General features: G+C 43.4%; 1 long non-coding RNA gene and 1 other non-coding gene across 2 annotated transcripts in view; one reads left to right on the top strand and one right to left on the bottom strand.

Moving 5' to 3' along the window:
• Positions 1-11,835, top strand: part of LOC116084696 — a 44,821-nt gene that overhangs the window by 8,677 nt on the left and 24,309 nt on the right. The window contains exons 3-5 of the long non-coding RNA XR_004116227.1: positions 2,044-2,101; positions 4,175-4,232; positions 5,239-5,342. This is a non-coding gene — a long non-coding RNA (uncharacterized LOC116084696). The remainder of the gene's footprint in view (positions 1-2,043; positions 2,102-4,174; positions 4,233-5,238; positions 5,343-11,835) is intronic.
• LOC116085580 lies at positions 11,418-11,524 on the bottom strand. Its single transcript, XR_004116655.1, has one exon. It is a non-coding gene; the product is annotated as a U6 spliceosomal RNA (small nuclear RNA).

The raw sequence follows: 11,835 nt of genomic DNA, 5'->3' as shown, positions 1-11,835 counted from the left end.
AAAAAAAAAAAAAAAAGAAAAAGAAAAAGAAAAAGAAAAAAAAAGAAAGGTTGTGGGACACTGAGAGGCTCCAAAGACTGCTCAGGCTCCCTTAGTGCCAGGGTGTGGTTTCTACTACAGAGAGACCACACTGCCCAGTCATCCTTGGAAGCACTGTGAAGCCCAGAGTAGCATCGCCTGAGAATCCAGAACTGGGCACAGGGTGGGACTCACTGAGCTGTCCTTTCCAGCTTGGCTGTAGAGAAGGGTTCTCTGCAGTCGAAAGTAGATGAACTATGACCACCTCACAGGTCATGGATTTCCCAGAACAGATGGTTTTGTGGAGAGCCCTCCGAGGTGCATAATATAGGCATGTTTTATCACATAGCGAGTCAGAAATCACAGAGGACTGGGTTGTGTCCCAAAACACAGTCCGTGCATGACTAGTGGAGTTTACGAAGTACATGAAACAGTTTTTGAAGTCATGTGTTTTATCTTGACTAAATTTGATGCATGCTGTTTATTCATACGGAGGGGTACCCACTTTTTACTTAGGAACAACATAGTTTTATTTTAAATAAATACACCCAATGTGATGCTATGTGTGTAAAAAAATAAGATTGTTAGGTATTATCACAACAGTATGTCTACAGGACTTGCTGAAAATTATAATCTGGTGACTAAAAAGTTCACCCAAAGAATGCAGAGACACTTCATAGGTCAGAAGATTCACCATAAGTAAGTATACCAGTTATCCAAATTTACATGCAGATTTAATACAATTCTATCAAAACTCCAGCAAAAGATTACTCTTTCTCCTCTCCTCTCCTCTTCTCTTCTCCTCCTTTCCTTCTTCTTCTATTTTATACACACATACACATACACACACACACACACACACACACACACACACACACACACACACAGAGTCAGAGAGACAGAGAGACAGAAACAGAGAGAGACAGAAAGAATAATGTAACAATATGTAGAAACAGTCAGGCTATCTTATTTTAAGAGCTATTACTACCAGAGTAATCATATTTATGTGGCATCAGTTGGGGGACAAACAGTAGACTAGACACTAGAGAGATGACCTAAGAAATAGATCCAAGCAAATGTGCCCATTTGATCTTTTGGCTATTTGCCGAAAGCAATTCAGAAAAGAAGAGACCCCCTCAATAGAAGGTGCTAGAGCATGGTGAGAACAGTTGGCTTGACCTTACGAGCGAGCAGTTAGCTGAACGACTGTCTCTCTCCTGGGCTCCTGAGCTCACACAGCTCTCCTCTGTAAAGAGGATTTCCTACTACTCAGTATTTGCCATTTTGTTCTTGACCTAGGTTGCCGGTCTCAGCTTATCACTCTCCTTGGTAGATAAGGGTGTTCCTCCCTTCATGAGGATCTCTGTTCTCTCCACAATCTGTCCTATGAAGATACTTTCTACATTGTACCATCTGCCTCATCTTTTCTCATTGCACGTCACAGCCTTTGAAGAGATCTGATGGGCTGGCATACCACAAATGATGGATGTCATATGGTTTCTGTAAAAGTGTACACTATTTTTAAAAACACCACTCCTACCTGTCTAGTCCCTGAGGAACTATGTCCCTGTCCCTTGGTAAGCATTTGATGACCACAGAAATAGATGTAATAGAGCCTCAAGAACATAACCAACCCTTTCATCCGCCCTCCACTCCATGCTCCTACCTTCAGTAAAAGTACTGTAGGTGTCAGGCCCGATGGCTGTGATTCCCAGCTGTAATATAACTGTTGACTCAGCCGAAGCTTCTCCTCAGGTAGAATCTGTTGATTCTGGCCCTGAGTTTAATTTGTGGGAAGGTGTCTTCAGCTGGCCCACGACAATGGTTCCATATTAAAAAGTCCTATCCCAGAACAAAATGAGGGCCAGGACAAATAGGATCCGTGTAAGAAGTTTCTATAATATTTGAACCACTCGAGTGGCCCAGCATATCAGCATCCCTACTATAAATCTCTCAGCACCTTGACATAAGCTAACTCCATAATAAAAAGGTGATATTATATTGTCTCCCTTTCCAACACCCTAGATGTTTTTGAGCTCCTGCTTCAAGCAAGACAAGCACCCCAGTGAGAGATACTGTGCAGGTAGGGGTATGGGGAGCACCCCTTGATACAGTGCAGGCAGGGGTGTGGGGAGCACCACTTGATACAGTGCAGGCAGGGGTGTGGGGAGCACCACTTGACACTGTGCATGCAGCAGTGTAAGGTCTCCTGGGAGCTCACTTAATTGCTGGCATGTGTAATGGCAGAGGCCTACTGCTGTTTCTACAACTCATTTGAGGGAGGTGAAGATCAGGTTTTACCAAGGTCCTATTGACAGTGACTTAAGAAACTGGGAGGAAGGATCTAGAATGCTCTCTGGTTCTGTTAGCATTCTCCCCCAAGGGTACCAAAATGAGAGCTTAAAACAAACAGAGCCTCATTACAACTCAGACCTCTGCCAGAGAGCGTCTTGCTCACCAGCAGAGGCTCCAGGGGAGTGTTCAACTGATCTTAGTTAAACTGAAAGTGGGAAGCAAAGAAGCTTGCCAGCACCAGGACAGCACCCCAGACCCAAACCAATCATGATGAACCAAACTGCCCCCTCGGGGGCACTTTACCATCTCGGTCTCTCTTGGGAAGGTGAGCTTTCTGCACAGGCAGCAGATACTTGGCTATTGTAAAGTGTTTTGTTAATATCAGGGGTCAGCAGAGAAGTCAGAGTGATAGAAAACAGATAAAGGCAGGAGGTGGTGTTTGGGTTCCTCCTCGGGGACCATTCCAGTCTGGGCAGAGAAGCAGTCAGCCTGGGGGTAGGGAGTGGTCTCTATGTCTCCACCAGAAGCTCCAGACTGGCTGAGTCCATGGGAAATGTTCCTGCCTGTGGAGGAACACACAGAGTGCAGGACAGTGAGTTCTCATGCTGAGGTAGCCACACAAACACCCAGACACCCCCACTGCAGATGTCAAACATTGGCTAGCGGGTAACCATCAGTTTCTTGCTGGAACATCTCTCCTTAGTCCCAGCCCTAGAGGGCCAATCTGCTTTCAGAGAAGTAAAAAGAAAATATATGTCAGAAACCTAACTATGTCAGTTTCTCCTGCTGAATTTGTCATCTTGAAAAACTGCCCAGAGCCTCTTCCTCCAGGAAGTCCATCTTTCCAGGCTCACAGGCTTCTCTGCATTGGATGTATCTAGGCTAATATACTCTCTGCATAGCAAGGCATTTCTTGTAGGTAGAGAGTATTCTGGTCCTTAGTCACTCCTGGCTAACTCAACTTCTGGGACAAACTCGGTGCTAAATGAATGTTAGATCCACAAATAAATGTTGTCTTGATATCATCTTAGCAGGAACAGTTAACAAGATTGGTATGTAAGCTGAGACCTTCTTAAATATCCCTTCTGATATTTGGAGTTTACACTAGAATCCGACTACTGATCACTTCCCAAGGAGCATTATTTCTCCTAGGATTGACTACCAGCCCCCAAATCCATGGCAATTACTTCAACCCACCAGGGCAATCAGATTGTCTTTAATACCCACATCCAATGCTGCTACTCTCCTCTGAAAGTCCCTGTGCTATTTAACAACTTTTCTGGAACCCTTGTCCAGATACAGGAATTTTAAGTACACTGGATCATAAACTGAGGTAGGAGGCAGTTCTATGACTCTTCTAGTGATGCCTGGCACTGATGGATTCTGTTAAATAGACAAGGACTCATGGGGCTTAATGGTCTGGGTGCACAGCCAATTCAGCTAGTCTACACATATGTACACAGAGACCCACCCTTATTTTCATGATCCCAAGGCATGGCCTAGAGACTAAGGGGAGGGTCATCCAGTTTCAGCCAACCCTTGTCTCATCCCATCTAGAATCTGTTTGGGTTTAAGCTGATCAGCTGAACTCTCCCCTTCACTACAAATTTATTTCAAGGGCATCTGTGTCCTTCCTTGCCATCTCTATCCAATAAAGAAGCCATAATGCCAGTGTTGCATGTCTTAAAGGGTTGGTCCTTAAGGTGGTGAAACCTTAGGGGATAGGGCCTCGTGGGAGGTGCTTAGGTCACTGAGAGAACACCTAAATCTTAGCCTATTCCTTCTCTGTTGCTCCCTTATCCTGAGGGTTATAACCCTTGTTACTTGACTAACCCTCCTACCTCAGTGTGTTATATCACAGGTACAAAGGAACACCATCATTGATCAGGAACTAGAAGTTCTGAAACCATGATGCCAAGGTAAACATTTTGTTTTCATACATTTAAGTCATTTGTAATAGTGACAGGAAGCTGACTAATGGAAGGGACACCCTCAAACCAATCCCTGGCATCAGGCCTCTAGAAAGGAGGACTTGAGGTCTTGATTCCTCCCTAGGAATATTAGGGAAAAGAACAGTCAAAATGCAAAACAGTGAACTTACACAGCTGTCTTTTGAATGGGGAAGGCCGTATAGGCTCAAGTGTTTGAATCCTTTGGCCCTACTTGGTGGAACTGTTTGGGAAGGATTTAAGAGGTGTGACCTTGTTGGAAGAGATGTTTAACTGGGGGTGGGCTTTAAGGTTTCAAGAAGTCCATGCCATTCCCAACTAGCTTGCAAGTTCCACCCTCCTCCCGCCTCCTGATTACAGGTCTCAGTTACTGTTCTTGTACCATGCCCACTTACCTGCTGCTGTGTTCCTTCCCTTGACGGTTATGGGCTCACTCCCTAAAACTGAAAACTGAAAATCCCCCACTCAATTCGGTCTTCTGTAAGTAGCCTTGATTGCTTTAACCACAGCAGTGGAAATGTAACTAAGACATCATGCTGAGAGTAATGGCAGTCATCCTCAGGTCCACATCTGTGCATCAGGTCCACATCTGTGCATTTAACAGACCACAGATCATGGGACTGGAGATATACCTTGGTCTATGGTAATCATATCTGTATTGAGTAAATATCGATGGGCTATTTTTCTTTCATGAACCCCAAACCGCACTGCATGGCAACTCTTTTCATGGTACATGTATTATTGGTTATTGAATGCTCTAAGTAATCTAGAGATGATTTAAAGTATATAAGAGAAGGTACTTAGTCCATGTGTGACCACTCCACCAGTTCACGTCCATGATTGCAGCATCTATGATTGTGGTATATGTGAATAACCTGGAACCAGCCTTACACAGATACTGCAAGTCTACTGTCTTCGCTAACTTCTAATTACCAGAAAAAAATTTAGGCTGTTTGTTTGTTGTTATTTGTTCCAGAACAGAGTTGTCTTTGAAGCAATGTGATGTCTTCTCTGCTTCATCTTAGTCAAATAATTTCAAGTTCAGTCTCAGAGAGCAAGGAGGGTGTTTGGAGGTTGCAGGTATGTGCTCCAGCAGCGGGTATGCTCAATTGCAGAAGACGACGGTTTATTCTAACCGAAAGTGCTCATGGGGAAGTATCAAGTACATGAATCTCCATCTGCCATGCTGTTTATGTTCGGTTACAGCTCCAGCCCCAATGGACTGTATTTGAAGCTAGGGCCTTTAAATGGCTAAAACATAGTTCAAGTCAAAAGCAGATTATAGTCCAATATAAATGTGGTACTGTTACAAGAAAATGAAGAAACAGCCGTGCCCAGAAGGAAGGCCATATAAGGCCATGTAGAGAAGCAGCTGTGGAGAAGGCACCTCGCTGGTACCCTAACCCAGACTGGCAGTTTCCTCAAATGTATTGCTGTTGTGGGAATCTCCCAAACTCTAGTATTCTATTATAACAATCTGATCAGGATAAGGCAGGCACACACCCAGGGAACGAACAAGAAGGATGTTGCAGAGAATATATGTGGAGGTCTGGTATGGATGGCATTTCAGGTGTTTATAGATTTTTTTTTCCTTTATGTTCCCAGAGGAGGGTAATGATGTTAAAATTCAACAAGCAAACAAAGTCTGACTCAAGAGATGTCTGACTCTTGAATATCAGAGAGATTTGGGAAACTCATAGGGTGGTTACAAACAGTAATTTTCAGGGTACAATTAAACTTTGATGAAGCTAAAGTTATATTCCAAAACAAAAATGAACATCACTGTGGACCAGAGATAGGATATGAACCCATATAATAGAGACTGTTGCTGTAGAAATGGATGCTGGCCCCACCAAGCCAACTGCCCCAAAAATAGGACCAAACTCCATCCACTATCAGGAGGGGTTGTGAGTCAGGTTCGCTAAAGGAAGCACATAGGGAGGGTGGGCTCTTGGGCACAGTGACTAGAGATCTGTTTAGAAACAATGTTTGTAGTTGTAGATAGTGAGAAACCTGTCCAGAGGTGGAGAGAAAAACAGAAGTGGCTAGCCATCTGGCATTTAAGGCAAGCTGGGCCCTGGCCTGGGAACGTGGTGATATCCATGTGGCCAGGAATCCTGGACCACAAACACCAGGGGGTGGGAAAGTAACATGACTGTCAGGCATCAATGAAAGGAGGGAGCAGAAAGAACAGTTCAAAGAAAGCTGTTGGTAGACACAATCAAATCATGAAAGGAAAATCATGCCCTAGAGTTACAAAAGGCAATAACTCAGATGGCAAAACAAAGGTGTTTGGAGAGATCCAGAGACTGTTAAAATCAGTTTCTTGCTTGGAATGAGTCAGAGATACTGAATATTATTAGACATTGCTCAAAGGAAGAGAGTGTAGTTTTAAGAAGTAAAAATGACAAGAGACATTCACTTCTTTAGAATTGCTAACTTCCAAGTCAGTTAAATGGGGAAAAAGGAAGAACAGATATTGTTAACCCAACAGGATATGGGAAATGAGGGAGACGGTGCAAGTAAGAATGAAAGACAAGGAGGAGGAGGCATTAAATAGTGAAATGAGTGAAAAAATAAAAACAAAAGAAAGAAAAGAAGTAGTAACTAATATGAAGACTGGAAACTATATTTAGTAGAAATAAAAATCAAATGGGATCACTAAAATTAATGCTATCTACAAAAGACTCACTATATTTAAAATCTAAAACCAATAAAAGTACGTGTGCAGAGGTAGGGAGGGATCAGAATAGAAAAATCATCCAAATTCTGACCTTTCACAGCTTAAGACACTAACTTGCACAAACCTAGCAACAGATGTTATTGAAAGTATATTTAGAAAAGCACACACATGTATATGTATATTCACATGTGCAATGGTTTACAAATGGGTTGCAAACTTAATGGCCACCGTGTGGGCTTTAAGGCTACTTTCCCCTGTGCTTTGTTGTGTAACAACCTGGAAACACTGTTATTCTAGTCATTACTTATTCAGTAGTTGTTTGGTTTTTCCTTTTAACATTTCAATAGCTGTCCTGAGTTAATCTTTGCTCTCCACCATGATCTCTCTCTCTCTCTCTCTCTCTCTCTCTCTCTCTCTCTCTTTCTCTCTCTCTCTCTTTTTGTTTTTTGTTTTTTGAGACAGGGTTTCTTTGTATAGCCCTGGCTGTCCTGGACTCACTCTGTAGACCAGGCTGATTTCTAACTCAGAAATCTGCCTGCCTCTGCCTCCCAAGTGCTGGGATTAAAGGTGTGCACCACCACTGCCTGGATCTCTTAAGAAACAGAAAGACCAGACCTTGCGTGTTCTGTTCAGGATAGGCGCGTCATGGGGTAGTTGGCATGTAAGTATGTCGGTGCCTAGCTGCGATGTTTCTGGGAGGATTGTGGAGGAAGGTAGTGACTCCGTGTGGCAGCCATGGTAAGCCTCCCTGGAGAGGAAGCCTTCCTGCCAGATCTTTAAGATTCATGATGGAGTCCAAGCATCTGTCACCACAAAGACATAGCTTAGGGGCTAGCCAATGGATATCTGGCTCTAGTTGATATAGACCACAGCTGGCAGATGGACTGTCATACAAAGGCACAAATTCATGGACATTGTATTGTGGTGGGTGGATTACAATCATTAATTAAATGGCGAGAGTTGTTTTGTTCCCAGTTTTCATGGGCATGGAAACAACTGGAGAAGCATGCCGCTAATGAAAGGTTCTGTAACTAATTAAGAGTTCGTGATCAGACCCCAGGTCTCTAGCCCCTAAGCCCTAGCTCGGTTTGCCTCTCTCCTTATATCTCTTCATGTCTGTCTCATTTGTATTCAAATAAATGATGACCAAGAATTATAGTTTCCTGTTGATGGAGAATTTGGGGCATGTACCCGGCTGTGCAAGTTTGTGGCGAATTAGTGTGGTTTTGTCTGCTCTGTGAGCCAGATATCCATTAGCCAATCTCTAAAGCAAGCCTCTGCGGGTGACAGATGTTTGGATTCAGTTATGATGAAGGAAAAGAAGCTTTGTCTTCCAAGGAAAGAAAGCATTGTTTGAGGGACCGGGAAGCCATATATAACATTGGTGGTGAATATTGCTCATTGTAGAGACACTGTCTTAAAGTGCCTGTTTAGAAGAGGGTAATGCATTCAGAAGCTTTTAACCCACTGGAGTGAATTGCATCTGAGTGCCAAAGTAAACCTGTTCACAATGCTCCAGCTCGCCTCTGCATCCTCACGCCTGCTCCCAGCTGTGAGCAGACAATGGAAGGCAGATGCTTGGACAGAGCACAATGCATATAAAGAATTCACGTGTGAGCCTCTGGCTGCTGCGTCCTTTCATAGAGAAGGATGTCTAGGCTGAAGGAGAGGAGAAAGCCAGTGCCACAGCCAGGTCTAGTCTCTTGCCTAGCTCCAGTTACTTGCATGCAATCAAGACTTAGGGAAATCATCGCCACTGCATGAACTGAACTGAATATTTAGCAGTTTAGCTAAGACTCATTAGGGTCTAATAGCTAGGGGCAATCATTTTAAAGGGGAAGGCATATGTCATATGCAGATGCCGGATACTCCGGGTGACTTGCGCTTGTCTGCCCTTACATAGAGCAAACAATGTAGCCCAGTACAGCTAGGCACCTCTGTACTTCCCCTTGATTTCTGCCGAAGCTCTTATGGACTTATTTTCTTTTCAGCTCTCTAACTGCCATTTCTTTCTTTTTCTTTTCTTTTCTTTTCTTTTTTTTTAAAAAAATATTTTGACTGCCATTTCTAGGGCTCCTGTTTGTTCATATTCTGCCTACAGTTTGATTTTTGGCCACCCCACACTCCATTACCAATCTCTGTCATAGGTGCTGGGAACACAAAAATAAGTGAGACTCTGCATTTGTTTCAAAGAGTTTGTGGGAATGTGATTTTTCCTGTGGACTCTGCTGGAGTCGTTTGGGTTGTGGTTTGTGTGTAGAGTCAGCGGTAGCTTGTGTTCAGTGTCTTTTCTTTCGGGCTAAATTATAAGAGATGAGCACCTTTAAACAGAAGAGGCCGTGGCATGAACAGCCATGAAGATGATCTATGTTGGTGGATGCAGCACTAGACAACGTGTGGATGTCTGGACAGTTTTGCAAGTCAGGGAGAGCTTGAGCAGCTCCAGATGCCTGGATCACAGGAGACAAAGTGAGTGTTATGGGCAACGGATTAAAAGCCAGAGAGATGGGCAGAATAGCATGAATGGGAAGGGCCTAAAGGAGCCCTTTTCTTCCCATTGAAGTCAGTAGAGACTCAACAGAGAGAACTTTTAAGAGAAGGAAGTGGGTCCTATTTACATTTTAAGAATGATATTTATGATGTGAAGACATAATTCCCGAGTCTCCGTGATAGAGAGAAGGATGAAGCTGGTAGCAGGATGATCCACGGGGAGTCTGCTGCTTCAGTCCAGGGGGAAATGGAGTTGCTTCAATCCAAGAAAGACCAGTGAGAGCTAAGGGGTGGAGTCTTGGAGGAGACAGTCTAGACAGAAGTGGAATCCATAAGACTTCTGACCTTTGGGCTGGAGAGATGGCTCAGCAGTTAAGAGCACTGACTGCTCTTCCAGAGGTCCTGAGTTTAATTCCCAGCAACAACATGGTGGCTCTCAACCATCTGTAATGGGATCTGATGCCCTCTGAAGACAGCTACAATATAATCATATACATAAAATAAATATGTAAAAAAGAAAGACTTCTGACCTTTGAGCAGGGGAATACAGTAAATGAGCTATGAAACATATTAATGCTCTATTTTCTTTACTTCTGAAATGAGGATACAAAGAATCGTCAGCTTTGGAAAGGACAGCTTTTGGATTTTAGTAACTTCCCCAAAATGGCTACCTTATACAGTGCTGTCAGAGGGTTCTGTACAGGCCGATGGGGCAGAACTGTCATCAAATGTCCCCTTAGGTGTGAACCCTGTGTGCTACACCATCAGCTGGCCATTTTCAACAAAATGTAGTCAGGCATGGTAGCATTTACCTTTAACTCCCAAATGGAAAGCAGGCATATCCATATGGGTTCCAGGACATTCTGGTCTACATATAAGTTCCAGGACAGCCAAGGTGACATAGAGAAACCTTGTCTCAAAAAGGAAAAGGCTGTACAAGTTTGCCAGCAATGGGCTAACTAGCTGGTTTCTGATATGAATTTGAGGCTGACTCCTCAGGAGGAATCCACATCTGATACTGTAAACCAGGTCAGTAGCTTATGATTAGAAGGTCCTAGTGGGGAAGCTCCTGCTATAGTTTTGCTAAATGTGTCAGCTAGGAGGGGACAGAGAGACAGCTCAGTCTGGTCATAAAAAACAATCTGGGGAGTTCCTTAATCATCCAGGGATTTCCACTCAAGCCAAACAGGGATTTGTGGCTTTAACACAGAGTGCACTTCAGGCTCGGCCAGTCTGAAGCAGAGTAGAAGATTTTATTGAAGGTATTTCAATACAGGCTTAAGCATAAGAGAGGCATGCTGAAGAAATTAAGACACAGCCTTGAGTACAGATGTGTCTTAGAGAAGAATGTCAGAGGGAAGTTCATGCCCAAGGAAAAATACAAGTGTCATCGAGGGAAATTTCCAATTGATTGCCTTAACAGTAGCCAAAGATAGCATTTTGGTTATCTTTAAGTTTCATCTCAAAGACTATCTAAAGATCCCTTTCCCTTTTCTTTCTTTTTTGATAAGTGAGATTATAGTATGGTGGCTTTGAAGATGCCTTGACAAGAGCGTTAATACACACCCCTTTCCTGTAAATAAGACTTTTGGAGAATTACAGGTTTACATCCAGGAAGGAAGATCTGCCTTAAAGGGTTGTTGACTGTTCCGGGATTATTCTTCACTGGCCAGAGACCTCAACTAGAATCCTGAGCCAGGGCTCCTTTCCTCTTTCCACTCTCCCTTCCCCCAGATTTCTCTGTTTTCCTATACTGGCACCAATATACATAGCTATTCCCACCAACTTGCCATCTAAATAGCCTTGGTTATACAAATAGATTAGTGCTAATATCAGCATTGGTCAGAAAAACTCCTATTTGCAGTGGACAGAAGTTAACTACAGGAACTCAGAACCAATCAAATCACTGAAAAAAGAGACTGTTGATTGCTCAGACATTGCAGGACTGCTATATGATACTTTATTTTTTTTTGTTTGTTTAAAAAAATATGGAACGCTTCACGAATTTGTGTGTCATCCTTGCGCAGGGGCCATGCTAATCTTCTCTGTGTCGTTCTAATTTTAGTATATGTGCTGCCGAAGCGAGCACTATATGATACTTTAGAGACAGCGTAGAAAGCGTATAAGGCATAAGAAGGGGTGGCATGGAGTGAAACCCTATCTTGAAGACATGATGTCACTACTGTACTCGTGATATCACAGCAGTTGTGACTACTAGCACAAGACCTGGGCAAATGGGGCCTGTCAGCCTCTTGACATGGTGCAGGAGGATCTGAAGATCTGCATCTTCATCTGAAGGCTGCTAGGAGAAGATTTGCTTGCAGGCAGCTAGGATGAGGGTTTTAAAGCCCAAAACCACAATAGCACACCTACACTAACAAGGCCACACCTCCTAATAGT

Source organism: Mastomys coucha, unplaced genomic scaffold (genome assembly GCF_008632895.1).
Source record: "Mastomys coucha isolate ucsf_1 unplaced genomic scaffold, UCSF_Mcou_1 pScaffold9, whole genome shotgun sequence".
Classification (NCBI taxonomy): domain Eukaryota; kingdom Metazoa; phylum Chordata; class Mammalia; order Rodentia; family Muridae; genus Mastomys; species Mastomys coucha.
Note: the sequence above shows the minus strand (reverse complement) of the source record. Positions and strands in the feature narration are given on the sequence as shown.